At 43.8% G+C, this 16,271-nt stretch overlaps 1 protein-coding gene across 7 annotated transcripts in view; it reads right to left on the reverse strand.

Annotated features, from left to right (window-relative positions):
- Window positions 1-16,271, reverse strand: part of LOC113027154 (solute carrier family 45 member 3) — a 48,324-nt gene that overhangs the window by 29,875 nt on the left and 2,178 nt on the right. For 2 of the 7 annotated variants that reach the window (XR_013910165.1, XM_080303973.1), the window contains exon 1: window positions 8,509-8,657. The exons of 4 other annotated variants lie outside the window; for them this stretch is intronic. The gene's annotated coding sequence lies outside the window, so the exon portion shown is untranslated. Of the gene's footprint in view, window positions 1-8,508; window positions 8,658-11,030; window positions 16,109-16,271 lie in introns of those variants that run through there. One more of the 7 variants, XM_026176731.2, reaches the window with a different exon arrangement.

Here is a 16,271-nt window from a genome sequence, read left to right on the forward strand (position 1 = left end):
TCCTGTTCATATCCTGTACATAGCTTGTACTCACTACAGCCTGTACATACTTATAGTTATAGAATATTCACAACATACTTCATACCGTGTACATTATAACATACCATAATAGACCCATTTCTGTAATATACTCACATATCTATATTATTGCTAATATATATTGTAATATATCTATATCACTAAAGCACTTCTGGATGGATGCAAACTGCATTTCGTTGCCCTGTACCTGTGCATGTGCAATGACAATAAAGTTGAATTCTATTCTATTCTATTCTATTCTTCAGTCTGCCTCGAGGCCGGCGTCCTTCTGGGTCGATCCTCATAGCCGTTTTTGCTACAGAGTTCTCATTGCTTCGAATCACATGTCCGTACCACCTCAGGCTCAAGCATCTGCAGTAAATGATATTGTAAACCTATAAATTAATGAACATACCACAGTCAGTTCATTCGAATTTTAAGCTGCAATCCAACAGTTTGACAGCGAGCCCACACTCGGCACTTGCTCCAGACTATGTGCAGTCTGTGAGCCGTTTGCTGTGTAGCAACAGATGCGTCAGTGACATTTTCCATTCAGCCCAGTCTTCCTCCTGCAGTCGCACCTCAGAAAATAAGAACTCGACAGCAGTGGAATCAAGTTTATTCTCAAGCAAGTTTATTCTTAGCTGGCTGCAAATTTAGTGATGCCACGCAGCTGCATTTGTTAAACGACAGTCCAGCTGTGAACAACAGGATACTCTTCTGTACTGTGAAGAATTAAGAGGCAAAGGAGGGCCAACCCAGTATTAGCTAGGTCTAAGTAAAAAAAAAAAAAAAAGCATGTCATATTTTAATATGTATGACCTAACAAATATTGAACATACAACCACAACATCAGCAGCTATACCCGATCAGGTCGGACGTGAAGCTACAGCACAGCTGTGCAAACGCTTTCAAAATGTACAATTTACAGCACACAGTACAACTCACTGTATTTATAAACCAGGGAAAACGTCTGAATTCACCAAAGAGGCCTAAAAGTCTTAGAACTGAAGTTTGAGACCACTTTACGTAACCGGCTGAAATGAATCGTCGAGCCTTAAAATGCCAAAATGTGATTTGTTAGTCCACATCGCCCAGCTCATATCTCGTGTAAACAATTATTCCAAGACATCAGAGATATTAGATACTCTATGCGATTACAACAACCTCCTTTCATCCCTTCTTCAACGAGCATTACCGGGTGTTGTCATCCAGATTAGCTATGCTAATCCACCGGCATCATTCTCCAACTTCTTTGCGTTTGATTTGGATTTTCAGCCTGTTCCCAACTCTGACCCTCATTTCACTGCAAATCCTGTGACCAACCTCTTCTTTTTATGCAATTTTAAAATTTTAAAAAAGGAACAAGTGCAAAGCTTTGGTGCAAATAACCCCCCCAGTTTTGTGCAGCCTGAGTAAAAATTACAGTCAATCACCGTTATTTTAAAATGCTGGTTTGGTGAGAAAATGTGAGTACGGGACATGCATCTTATATTTCAGCTGGAAAGCCAACCGAGTCTCATTTCTAGAGGGTAAAAATAAAATTCTTTCCGTTCAAATCTCCACATAATTAGGACAATGACTCAGAAGAGTCTAGACTGAAAGGATGACAAGCAGACGGTTCATAGCTCGTGAGAGAACGACGCTGTAGGTTTTCCTTCAAGATTTATTTTAATAAGAGACTAATTTCTTCTGCTAGGAACAAAATATGTCGTCACTATGAATTCTTTTTAGGATTCGTTCCCTCCCAGCACAGGAACGCATCTTCACACCAGTAAGATCCAACCATGGAAAGAGTGGAGGAGAGCACCAGTGCTCACCACACCGAGGCCAAAGATGATTCACACAGCTAGAGTGAGGTCTCACAAACACACTGTTACGACGCGGCTCAAAGCCGCAACATAAAAAAATGAGACGAATATCAGAGTATGGGTTTTATCTTAGAATGGAAAACCAGGTTGGCTAAAATGGCTGCTGTCACCAAGGCAAAGACAAGTGAGCTCCCTGGGAGCTTGCATCAGGTATGCTTTTATCCACACCTGACTAGGTGTGGCCAATTAGCACCAGCTGAAAACATTGAGGAGATTAGGGGCTGCAGAGACGTAACACCTCCTCCCTCAAAAGGGTTCCTCTAGGACCCCTAAATTTATTACAAGCCCCTCTGAAGCCTTCAGGTCCTTGACCCACAAACCTGAAATAAAAGTAAAAGCTACCAGAAGCACAGTGTTCACATTATAGTTGGCATCTTTAAGCATGGATGCCCCTGCATGAGGATTTGAAGTTGCCACACAACAGTCAAACCCAAAATGATGACCTGACCTGCTACAACACAAAACCAAAAGTAGCAACAAATAATCACAACCAAGTGATCTGTTCTCTCCACCACACAAATGGTCACATACGAGTGGCCCTATACCACAACAACTTACTTTAATCCACAAGGTTCAGTAAAGAAAACATACTAGTGACCACCCACAAATGGAGAGCTATGGCCACACGACGACCACGTCAAGGGTGGCTCAGCACCCCTCAGTGTTATTGCCATCACCTGGCCAACAACACTCACAAGTGATCCAACAAAAGTAGCCATATTCCCCACAACACTAAAGGTCACAGCATAAAACACTCACCTCATGAGGATGTCATTAGCATCCATCAACACTGACATTAGATGCGCACACAGTGTACACACTATGCCAACTTAAAAACGACCTACCTGCCTCAGCTACAGACCATAATTAATGAATGGTCTCAAACCTCTTGCCAACCCATATGGAAAAGAAATAGTAAAAACATACATGATTTACTCATGAAAGTGGCCACTTTCATATATTTTTTTAGTAAGTATCCAAAACATACAAGTTTCATTATATAATTTTTCAAGGGATCTTATATCTGTTTTCACCCTTGTATGCTTTTCATACAAGTTTCACACAAGACAGATACAAACTTTATAAAATTATATATCTATCTATCGATCGATAGCTTTGTCCAGCTTTGTTGGGGCCATCGAGATAGATATATATATATATATATATATATATATCTCTCGATGGCCCCAACTGACCGAGTGCTCAGTGAATACCTCAGGCAGCAGAAACCCAAGAAAGAGGAGGGAGACGAGGAACCATCATGGAAGGACAGGCCCCTGCACGGTATGTACCACCGGCAGATAGAGGAGGTGGCTGATATCCAGAAATCCTACCAGTGGCTGGACAAAGCTGGACTGAAAGACAGCACAGAGGCACTAATCATGGCAGCACAAGAACAAGCTCTGAGCACAAGATCCATAGAGGCTGGGGTCTATCACACCAGGCAAGACCCCAGGTGCAGGCTGTGTAAAGATGCCCCAGAGACAATCCAGCACATAACAGCAGGGTGCAAGATGCTAGCAGGCAAGGCATACATGGAACGCCATAACCAAGTGGCCGGCATAGTGTACAGGAACATCTGTGCCGAGTATAACCTGGAAGTCCCGAGGTCAAAATGGGAGATGCCCCCAAGGGTGGTGGAGAATGACCGAGCTAAGATCCTGTGGGACTTCCAGATACAGACGGACAAAATGGTGGTGGCTAACCAACCGGACATAGTGGTGGTAGACAAACAGAAGAAGACGGCCGTAGTGATCGATGTAGCGGTTCTGAATGACAGCAATATCAGGAAGAAGGAACACGAGAAGCTGGAGAAATACCAAGGGCTCAGAGAAGAGCTCGAGAGGATGTGGAGGGTGAAGGTAACGGTGGTCCCCGTGGTAATCGGAGCACTAGGTGCGGTGACTCCCAAGCTAGGCGAGTGGCTCCAGCAGATCCCGGGAACAACATCGGAGATCTCTGTCCAGAAGAGCGCAGTCCTGGGAACAGCTAAGATACTGCGCAGGACCCTCAAGCTCCCAGGCCTCTGGTAGAGGACCCGAGCTTGAAGGATAAACCGCCCGCAGGGGCGTGCTGGGTGTTTTTTTCTATATCTATCCATCCATCCATCTATGATTTTTTTTTTTCTTCTCTCCATATGGGAAGTTTGGTGCCACTGGTTTACTATGTGCAACTCCCAGCCTAAAATACTAAAAAAAAACAACAACAAAACTTTACCTGTCTGGTCTTCAGTGGTGTACCGGGCTTGAGGCAACTTTAAACGCAAACTCAAGGGTAGGCAGCAGAGCGGGGTACAGTTTCCCACCAAACCCTGAAGCGTACCCCCACCCAGGATAACCACCAAACACAAACTAAAACAACAAACAAGTGCTTCGATGGAAGGGCAGCACAGCCACTCAGCTGAAACACACTAAAGGGACGTTGCTCAATCACACACCAGTGGAGATTATTGTGGACTTCAGGAAGCACACAGCTCCACTCCCCCCCATCATCCTGACTGACACCCCCATCACCTCTGTGGACTCATTCCGCTTCCTGGGTACCACCATCACCCAGGACCTGAAGTGGGAGCCCACCATCACCTCCGTCATCAAGAAAGCCCAGCAGAGGATGTACTTCCTGAGGCAGCTGAAGAAATTCAACCTGCCAACACGGACGATGATGCAATTCTACACTGCAATCATTGAGTCCATCCTCACCTCCTCCATCACCGTGTGGTACGCTGGAGCCACTATCAGGGACAAACAGAGACTGCAGCGTGTTGTGCGCTCTGCTGAGAAGGTGATTGGCTGCAGACTCCCATCTCTGCAGGACCTGTACACCTCCAGGACACTGCGGCGTGCAGCTCGGATTAGAGCTGGGCGATATGAGATTTTTTTCATATCACGATATGTTTTTTTCATTTCAGGCGATAACGATATCTATCACGATATCAGCCAAATAACTATATTTGTAAGATTTAAATGTGCCGTTGCTCACAAGTAAAATGTGAAATAATCAGCAGCTTGTTTTTATTTAAATATTTATTTCCCATAATAAGTTCAACAGGGTAGATGTACTTAAGGAACATGAGACTTTTTCCGATAGATAAAGGCAAATATTGCAAACTACACAAAAGGCAGCCGCTAAAGCGTTTAAGTTTCAAAATAGAACAAACGAAACAGACTAAATTGTCAATTCCACTTAGAAACAAAATATTAATTCTAAAAATAAATCTTAGTTTGTTTTACAGAAGAACAGACAAAACTGACTAACTTTTGTCAATATCAAATAAACTGAGAACTAAAAGGAAATTCTCAATCTCTCCTTGTTGTATAGCTGAGCTTTTCAAACAGTTTTAACAGTTACTTTAGTCTGACAAAAGCCGAATGACGAATTAGCGCTTCCAGTCAGAGACTGAGGCTACGTCCACACGTACACGGGTATTTTTGAAAACGGAGATTTTCCGTTTTCGTTTTAAAAAATAATCCCGTCCACACATAAAGGCAGAAATGAAGGAAAACGCTGCTATGAACATGCCAAAGCAGCAGGTGGCGCTAGATTCCTAACCGTGCAGAAATGTTGGCCAATCAGAAGTCTAGAAGCCTCGGTGGGAAAAAGTAAACAAAGCTGGGGCATAGAAGCAGAACCGAGTCGTATGTGTGGAGGGACAGTAACTGTGTATATGTAAGCATTTAAACACTGCAGAGAGTAGAATTAACAGTATTGTAGAAATTCATTTCACCGAAACAATAACGCGGCGCACAGTGTGACGCATGCACCAGTTTATTGTATTTCCAGACTTGCTTTCGGCACAATTTACAGTGCACGCTACTCTGTTTTTTGTCAGACTTGAAATAGCCGAAATACCTTCACACTACGGAACTTCTATGGCTCTTCCGTTCGACAATCTCTCCGGCATTGGAACCATCATCTGTTTTCTCTTCGGTCACGCTCGGTTGATTTTTCTAGTCGGCACACTCATTTCCTCCATTACGCGCTGGCTCCATTACCCGCTGGCTGCTTCCCAAACAAACACACGTGCGGCTTGGCACTTGTGCTGTACGTAACAAGTCACACGACGTGACGCTGCGGCTGTGATTGGTTCGGCTCTGCGCTACTGAATTTGGATCGGCTGACCTTTTTTTTTTTTTTTTTAAGAGGACAAGAGCGGCGAGGTCTATCGCAATAGCTTAATTTCTCTATCGAGTAAAAGTTATATCACGATACATATCGTTATCGTTCTATCGCCCAGCTCTAGCTCGGATCTCAGCTGACCCTTCTCACCCTGGACACAGTCTGTTTGACCTGCTCCCCTCAGGCAGGAGGCTCCGGTCCATTCGCACCAGAACCTCTCGCCATAAGAACAGTTTCTTCCCCTCTGCTGTTGGACACATGAACAATAACCATATGACTGTTCCCACCACTAACACATGACCCTACGCTGTGTCACTGCATCATTCCATGTTTGGCACTGATCACCACCTGCACTCATGTATATATCTATCTACTTAGCACTTTTAATTCTTATTCTCATTTTTATTTTCATGTCTATTTAAGCTTAATTTATAACACTATGTTTGCACTGAAGCACCGCAGCAATTTCCCAATGTTGTAAACCCGCTCAACATTTGGCAATAAAACCCTTTCTGATTCTGACCATGGCAGCCTAACCTAGCCTGCATTCCTGCCATGTTCGCTTGGTGTGTGTGTGTGTGTGTGTGTGTGTGTGTGTGTGTGTCAGTCAGAGGCTGGGGGTGAAGGCTGTGCCTGTGTCCAGAGGAGGAGACCAGCTATGCTTCGGGGAGGTGACCGTTATCTCAGCGGCTCACAGAAACAGCCAAACAAAGAAGTGCGTGAGCGTCCAGCTGTGACGCCTCCTGAGGCTGATAACGTCTCCTCTCAAAGCCATTACAGTCAGAAAAGCTTTTCTGACTGGAGTCAGACCGGAGTCTATCCAAACGCTAATGTGTTGTCATTTAATCTTGATCAGGCGTGTTTACATTCAGTTAATACTGTTGTCATGCTGTAATTAGGTTTCATTAACAGGTAATTAGCAGATTTGGGTTTTTCCCGTTCGACCACGATGCATCGTGTAAACAAAGAGATTTACAAACATCTTGATTTCATCTTGATTTTTACATCCGCACTTTATTCCAGCTTTTCCACTGCATCGCTGCATTAGTGCCCAGTGTTTACCACTTGGTTTAAAGTTTAATTACAATTTTAATGTCATGTATGAACACTTTAACCTACATGCAAATATTAGATTTTTTTAATTGACAAATGTAAATGTAAATTTAAAAGTCAAAATGGAAAGCCTGTAATTATGGATGAAAAAATAAAATAGAAATGCACCTGTGTATTAGGCAGCTGCTGAATATCGTGGTAAAATGGCCACTGAAAACAAGAGCTTTGTCACTTTTTGAAACGTGCCACAAAAAAAACCAACAAAAGAAAGCAAACGTTAAAGATGGAGAAGGTTACAGACACAATGCTCATCTGCTTAAAAATGAGTGGAAACCTTTGCAGCAGTGATCACTAGTTATCAGTTATAGAACAAGCTGTAGTGCCATTAGTCAGAGCCAGCTATCTTCCTAAAGATGTCAACACAGACAGCGCACTTCTTGCACAATTTAACTCTAAAAAAAACAGACAAGCGACGTCCTCGGATTTGGCACAGAGGTCATCAGTGAGAATCAGTTTCTGTGAAAATACATGATTGTGTAACATTAAACCCGCATGCAGAAAACGTCCAGATTACAGTTTGCTGAAGAACTGGAAGTGTGATGACACAGATCAGATGGGGTCTGCCGTGTTCCGTCTGAACTTAACCAGGAAAATCCCAGTGACTGGAGAATTCCCACAGTGAAGAAGAGAAGTGGGAGTGGGATGACATGTGGCTACATGAGTGCAAAAGGTGTTGGAGGGATGACATTTATAGATGGCACCACGGCTGCCTGTGGTTACACAAAACAAAAAACACCCCACAAACTTGATATGTTGAGTTCCAGCGTCACTGACAGAAGAAGATTCCTGAGTGCAAAACACCTCCCGCTGAACAACGGCATCCTTCATACCAACAAGTCAAAGTGAAAACAAACAGGAACCAAACTGACTTCAGCTGCATCGTCTGCAGATCCACAAAGTTTCATGTAGCAAGTCAAATCTCTTTCTTCTTAATTTTACATGAGGGCAAAGATCCTGTTGTTCAGAAGTAACTTCAGAGGATACGCACTTTTGAAACGTTTGACATTTAAGTAACTCTGCGCCCTTTGCTGCACATAATATATATTTTAATAAAAGAATGTTCTTCAAAAATCATAAAAGGTCACCAAGACCTTCAGTCAACAGCATAACTTCAGTTACAGTGCAGCAGAGCTACCATTAGCCAAACAGTAGCTACAGTTTCACTTCACAGACTAACATGGACACAGCACATTCAGCCAGGCTATTAACAGCATCTACAAATCCAGCTGTCATTCAGAGGTGAAAGCACCAATATTACTCACTAGAAGCCCCAAAGACGTGTTCGCTGCCACCTGGCCGGGAAAGGCCAGGTAACAATGCATGAAAAAGGGCAGTAATAGCAAAATAGCATAGCCATAAAAGAGTAGCAATTAGGCAAAATTATACTCACCAGTGAAAGGAGAAAAACCTAAAAAGGTCCATCTGTAGACGTGTATTGCTGAAAATCCATCATCTAACCTATTTTAAAAGCTATTTGCAGGCTTTGTCTGATCAACACTTGTGACTCACAAAGCTCATCTGTACTGATGCTTCCAACCACCTGCTTCTAGCAAGAGTGGGACTTATTTATCCTGCCTCTTCCCATGTCTCCTGTTCCCGCCGCTCTTATTTAGCCCACCTCCTTTGCATCTCTCCCACCCTTCCACTTTTCCGTGTCTCAGTCTATAAGGTGGGAATTTGGAAAATCCCAAGGCACTTGAGGAATCCTGCTGGTCTTTGTCTGCTTGGGTTTGTCCCCAAACTGCTTCTCAGACAAAAACTAAAACCTGAGATGTAGTGTTAACAGAGACGCACAGCAAAAGAGGCATTTAGGAAACAAAGAATGAATTGATATCATCTAACAGCCCCACAATGAAGCCACTCCCCCAGCTCTTCTCTCTCACCGTCTATAACCACTCCCTAAAAGTTGAGTATTATACCCCCTGACCCAGTATCATGTTCAGCCGCCTATCAGGTCAGGGGGCAGCTCTCCCGCCCTCTCTTATTACCACCTTTCAACCAGCCCAGTCTTAGCTGAGCTCATACCCCTGCATGACTACTTGTCTGTGGATTTCGTTAATATTTCTTGCTTCACCAGCTCAGCAAAAGCCTATTTGAGTAGACAAACACACAAAGTGCACATTTTCAGGGAAACACATGATCAGGCGACCACCCGGCCAGTTGCCATGTCTGTACCAAATGCCTGCAAGCCAAGACCAGCCCTCCACAGAAAAGCTTTTAAAACAGTAATGTCATTAGACTCCAAGCGACTTTAAGGAATCTCCATTTTTGGAGCGCAGAGCCTGATCAATAGAGCAGAGTGCAGGAGAATGGCTGCTGGCAGCACTTCCCTCTGCAACAGGACCGGCTTCCCTGGAATTAAGACAATTCTGAAAATCCCATTTTGGAAAGAGGCCTGGCCTCACTTACTCAGCTTCTGTCCCGACTTAAACAAAATATTTTGTCCTCCTGGTTCAGATATATTTAGAACTCCTCACAATGCACACCAACAGTGTCCTTTCTTTAAAATAGCTGCTAAACGTAGACCATCATTACTCTGCAATTACCCACCCAAAGTGCAAACACGCATGGGCTGAAAGCACACCATCCAAGTGGTGTAATAATTAACCGGGAATGAAAAACACCAGAGAAAATGTAGCAAAACACAGAGAGGGAGAAAGGCTTCCAACCCAGGTCCAAACATACCGGACACTTTTTTCTTTAAACAAATGAATTTATCGCTCCACAAGATGATAAAGCAAACTTTGCATATCTCTAACGGTTTTTCCCCTCCCTTTGCTGTTCTGCTCGAATCGCTAACAAAAGTTTTTTACATCTATCTGCAGCTTTGGCTAAAAATGCACGAGTGCTCCGAGCTGACCGAGAAAGATTTAATTCCACAGTAGCCTTTTCCACAAACCCAGCTTCCTCCTGTGCCAGTCAAACCCAAAGTGGCCATAATGGGCTATGACACACGGCGCCCAAAACATTGTTTCAGAAATAGATCTGGAGGGCCACCGCTCTTGGCGTGTAGCAGCAGGTACCCAACAAAGCCTAAATGTCACCCACATTATACATCGCACGAAGGATGGGAGGGATCGATCAGTCACTGTGTGGTCGCACAGCAAATTAACCTTTAAGTAAAGACGCGATGCTGATGTTTAACCACAGAGCGTCCATAAATGCGCGGTAGCTTTTAACGTGTAGAGTCTTCAGGATAAGCATTGCTCCCATCTAAGAACACTAGACGGCTAACATCGCCAAAGCTAAGACAGCATAGCTGGTCCAGATCTGTGTAGTTTCTCAAAGCTCCCACCAGTGTTTCATTTCCACAGAATGTCCCAGCTGCCACGTATGGCAACATTTACATTATAATGTTGGATACCATTAAAAGGCCAATCGCATATTGCAAAAGAACAATTACTCATGTCAGTTCCTGCATCTGAGAAGAGACGTGACACCCAAAGGAAAAAGGTTTCCGTGCTGGAGAATTTCATGACATGAGAGGCAAAAATTTATTTTTCAGGTTTTTTCGAGTTAAAAAAGAAAAAGAAAAAAGACACATTTTCATGCAAGAAGGAAAACTGAAAGATTTAATGATGCTCTTTTAAACATGGATTTAATTTCAAAGAAATCAGAGCAAGTGTGTAACAATTAAAAAGTTTAAGTAACAGCCAAAAACAGCACTGGTAAAGACTTTGCTTACTGTGTGAACAGACAGAACAGAAAAGCAGCAGAGTAGCGATGGATCCAAACAGATCTGAACTTTATACACTGTATTTAATAAAGTGACGATTCATCCATAGAAAAATGCATCTTAATAAATCCACCATCGAAAACGACCCTGAGACCACCACAAACTGCACGACTGAAACGAGCAGGAAGATCACATCCAGAGTTCAGTTCATATTCTGCAATTACGTTTTTTCTTACATCAAAATCGATTTGCAATCAGAATCAGTCGGCGCCAACCAGCTGGATCCAGTCCGTCCCTCTCCCTGTTTACTTAAGGGCAGTCTGGTCAAGCTGCTGCTGCGGCCGCTCTCGATGTCATTCAGCTGCCTCGATTCTCTCGTCCCAGGGTCGAACTAAATCCACCGTCTGCAGCTGGTCACTGCTCTGGGATGTGCTGTGAGCTTGGAAGGAAGTACGTCCAAGGATGAGGATTATTGCTTTGTTATTTATTGTGCTACTTATCAGTTCATCTGAGGACATGCCTTACTGTGGGCACAAAGTTAGAGCAGAGAATGGGACACAGTACTGGTGAGAGCGACAGATCATTCATAGTTAGGCTTAGTTTTGTAAAAGGACAGAAACACAGCAGCGTTTGGATGGAGAGGCTTCACACGAGTCTAAATTCAAGAGAGGAATTTCAACCAGGCTGCAAAAAGCGTACTTAAAGCACGCCAGTGCAAAAGTGTAGCAACAGTGGTGTTAGTGAAATTATACCCTTCACCATCTTTCCTTAAAAACAAAGTGTCATCTTCGCATTCATTTACTTTCGTTCTTGAACACGTACAGCACGTGAAGCAGTCTTCCAGGTTGTACTTTTTACAATGACTAGTATCTAAAGTCCAGCTATTGGACAATAACTCTTACTTATATGTTGCTTTGAACCATTACAGATGCATTTCTTGTTTTAGTGGCTAAAGATGCACGCAAGCACAGGATGCAGAAGGAAGGAAGCATTAACTGCTTCTGTAGTGTGCAATTGTTTTTTTAACAGTCAACAAAAAAAGGGAAAGTCCACATACTTAAATGCTGGGATGGAGTCGGTGACGGACTTGCAGGAAGTCGTGGGCTGAGAGACAGAGCACCAGGAAGCTCCTTCCAGCTTTTTCAAAAACTTTGTGGTAGTTTTGCGAGGAACGCCAAGGTCATGAACCTACAGCTGCGGGGATACAGTTAATGCAGCAGTCCACCGAGGACTGACAGACAAAAGGACAGATGGACACCAACAGGTCCATCTCCCTTTTCCAGCTGTTGTAGGAGCAGCAGTGGCCCCAGGGTGTAATGATTAACGCCTCAGTCAAATGCTGCACAAACCAGATGGTAAAGATAGATGAGAAGGGCAAAGTCCCTCGTCTCTGCAGCTCTGCACCCACAGACAAACCATCACTCTCCACATACGATTAATCCTGTGCGCACACAGTGTTTAAATCATTTTTAATAAACATGGAGCCGTAGTCAGGAAGCACTGTGCCGTAAAACTGTAATCACATAGCCTTTTCTGTGCAAACATAAAAGAGCAGCATAAAAACATAATTACACAAAAGGCAGGCTTTTATAGCATCGCTATTTACTTTCCAAACCTTAAATGATGACTAAAGAGCGAGAGGCGACTTCATATATTCTGGGGAGGAAAAAAGAAAAAGAAATGTCCGGCGTCGACTTGACAAGAAAAATATCCCTGCTAACAAAAGAAACATGCAATCAGGCGAAATCTTTCCTTCCTTCGTTCTAATCGTGCCCTCCAAAGTTCAGTCGGGACGCTCGTTATGAAACGAGCTCACAAACAGGACATTGTGCATCAACAAGGGTGGACGTTTCTGACAAAAACACTGGTGTGGCGAGAAAACAGGCATCAAAGCACTCACATGCACGCTGACTCAAATCATAAGCTGGCTCTTTTCATAAGGCACAGAGCATCTCACATATCAAAGGTCTCCCTCGAACACTCAATAGCATCCCCTTCAGCTCGCTACATGAAAGAGAACACTGTGGTGTCTTATAATACGCCGTTTTCCCCGTTCACAGGGCCCAACTTCAAACATGGACAAAATCAAGTAGGAAGCCTTTCAGTGTCTCTGTGGAACGGAGTTTCCTGGAAGTTTAAGTCAGAAATTATCAGGAGGCAGCAGGCTCATTCATAATTTGGCACACTAAACGCCTTACTAGACGTGCTCCATATAGACCCGCCATCACACACACTCGCCGGGGCTCCTGCTTTGCAGAGTGCGAGTAAGTATCACGAACATCTGGCCAAGCCCTTATCACCATGGGAAAAATGTCTAAGGAGGCTGTGTTATCCCTGCTCCAGGGTCCGATTTAGATTGTGTCTGCGGTTCAGCAGCCATAAACTGTCATAGCTGTGATTCTTGTTAATGGGAATCATGAACAGTGATTGTTAAGCGTTTGTTCGCCTATTTCATGAGAGCTAGACCTGAGGCTGTTTTGCCTTCAATGCCATGCAGCCTCGCTCACGCCTGACCCACGTGGGCAGAACTAAGTCAAGTCAGAAAATGAAATTAAGCTGGCAGAGGAGGCGTTAGAAAGAAATGGCAAACAGACCGGGTGGGTGTCAATATCAGTGACATTCACCTGGACCGAGTGTGTTGGGGGGTTCAGGTAGTTTCATTGGGGCCGAGGTCAATTGCACCAACGAGTTGGGGAATCCTTTTCTTAATGGTACTGCCACGTGAAGACATTCGTGGACTCCTCAGTGAAGACCTTTCATTAAACCGTGGTTTCTCTCCGACTCACATGACACAGGGTGGCAGGTCTACCACCTGAGGTACTAACAGGAAGGTTGGTGGTTCGATCCCAGTCTGCTCCAGTCTGCAGATACTAGCCCCATGTTGCATCTATCGGAGTGTGGATGTTAGTTAGGAAGCACTTTAATAAGAGTAGAAAAAAGTGCTTGGCTGAATGTACAAGTTGTGTAAAGCCCTTTGAGTGCTCAACAGAGTAGAAAAGCACTATATAAGAACCAGCCCATTTACATCACTACAGGATTTATTTATTAGACTTGGCACCTTTGTGATATAATTATAGAAAGTTGTGTTCAGACAAACGACCACCAGCTCAGTGAACAGTTTAAATGATAAATGCAGAAGGTGAAAGAATCTACAGCTGAGCACAAACGTGCATTTCAACATGTGATATAACATGAAGCCGTTTAAAGCAGCGTCGTGCAGACGTACTACGATTCCTCGGACAGGAACCAGGGATTTTTTTAACCTTAATGGCAGAAGATTTGAAGCAGGCTTTCATGTCTGAGTCCTTTTGTCTGATTAGTGCACTCATGCTCCCAACTCCCATTACTACCTGACTCTGACAATACAAGCAATGACTCATTCAGTAGATTAGCAAAGGAAAAAATAATAAAAATATTCGTCAAGCTTCCAAGTGCACCGATTTGTGTTTAATGAGGGGGATCACGACTGTGCACACACTGGTCTTAACTCATCTGTACAGCTGCACCCCACGGTGTCGCACCTCAGCTAACCCCACACACATTACACACATTATTATTAGATACCACTACAGGCCGACGTAAAGTTCAACGCGATAGAACGAAGCTGGAACTTCCAACATGCAACACAAATTCATAACGTCACATTACAGGCTCGAGTTAAAACTCCAGAGAGTCAGTGCACAGAATTCCTTCATTTCCTAACAAGACTTAATTTCACATCTGCAAGCAGGAACATGAAACCTAGTTTTGACATGCAGACACACAATGCAAGACTTTTACATTAATATTACATGAAAATGTTCCGTCCACAAACATGCACGCACAAAGGTTAAAAGGGTGGTTAGCGCTACGTTGTTGTGTTTCCTGTTCAGCTGACAAAGGATGAGTAACATTACTTTAACATAATGATCATTCCTATCAATCAACAGGATCCGAGACAAAAAGGAAATCTCACTAAGACTCCCACTGGGAAATAGGACCAGTGTCCCAGAAATGAGATGGCCCCATCAGATTAACACAGAGGCCTGAGAGGGGACTGGAGTAACAGAAACAGCTTAGACATGACAGGCAGTTTGTGGTGAAAAATCGCAGGAGGCACAAAAACTGTCCAGCAGTCAATATAATGACATTATGAGAGGACAAAAAAAGGGCTTAAATTTTATCTAATGTTTCACAACATCTCAGGAAAGGGAGGCATCAGGAGAATTGTGCTTTGCCTGCCATATACGAAGCGAGAGCCACAATTAGGTTTCCATAATTCACTAAAAAAAAGCCATACAGTTGGCATATTTCACAGTGAATCTGAATGACAAAAATACTGAGCAGCAAATTAGGATTAAAGAGAAAAGCATTTGGCCAAGCAAGCCACTAGAGAACTGAACCAGTGCCAGTGCACCCACACACTCCGGCATGGAGCGATTCCATGCCAGCCCGGAGAGAAGACAGGGAATACTCCTTCCTTTAATCAGACAAGATATTAAAAGAGCATCGATAACCTAGATGCTTGAATTAAATATGTCTTCACCTTCTCAAATCAAGTCAATCCGGCTACACTCCGAGTGAGGTCATGAGAGGACTCGGATCCTTAGAAGAGGACGATAAAACAAACGTGCTGCAAAAACGTTCCCAGCAACATCCCAGAGGAAGCGGCAGTAATGTGAAACACAGTGAACGGGCTGAATGATAACCATGTCACAAAGGTGACATTCCTAGCTGGAGGGAAAGCCGCCGTCTTTTCTGTAACTCGGGCCCATTAAGGTAGTCTGTATGCGGTCTTTCTTTCTGGCCCGGCTCGCTGGGGAGCACCATTACAGGGAAGCAGTTTGGACTTTGACCCCGGTGCCTGCAGAGAGCTGGGAAACACTTCTGAGCTCCTCTGCTTCCTGTCAGTGAGAGATGCAGGAATCAGACAGGTTCCTTAATATTCAGCCTTTTCCCTGCTGTTAGTGGTTACGGGGGCCTAACGATGTGCATTCCAGCACTTGTGCGATTTTCACAGTCTAGGAGCAGGTGTTGCTTCGCTTTTGATTGGTGGTTGTTGTACTCCAGAGAAACACATACCAAATGAAAGAGGGGGGAGAAAAATCTCACACTTCCCCCTCCCTCCCCATCAACTTTCTTTTGCCATTACCACTTCTCTGCCCCCTCCTGTTTCAACAAATGAGCTCACTGTTTTTACAATGATTAGTACTTAAGGGACTTAGCAGTAAATGTACGAGGTGTAAGTGGTATGAGTGTGAAGACAACTACACAATACACAAATTCATGCAGAGACAAAGAAAATAAGACAAATAAGAGCGCCAGCATGGATCCTGTCAGTGCGGCTTCAGTGACGTGAACCCCCCCCCAGGCTATTAGTCCCAACTTAGATGAAGGTTTCAACCAACTTCCTGCAAAATCAAAAGGTTTGTATTTTCCTGTTTATAATGGACAAAACTGAGACAAAGCAAGAACTGGAAACGATCGAAAAACAGTTT

The sequence above is a fragment of the Astatotilapia calliptera genome, chromosome 7, assembly GCF_964374335.1.
Source record: "Astatotilapia calliptera chromosome 7, fAstCal68.1, whole genome shotgun sequence".
NCBI classification, from domain to species: domain Eukaryota; kingdom Metazoa; phylum Chordata; class Actinopteri; order Cichliformes; family Cichlidae; genus Astatotilapia; species Astatotilapia calliptera.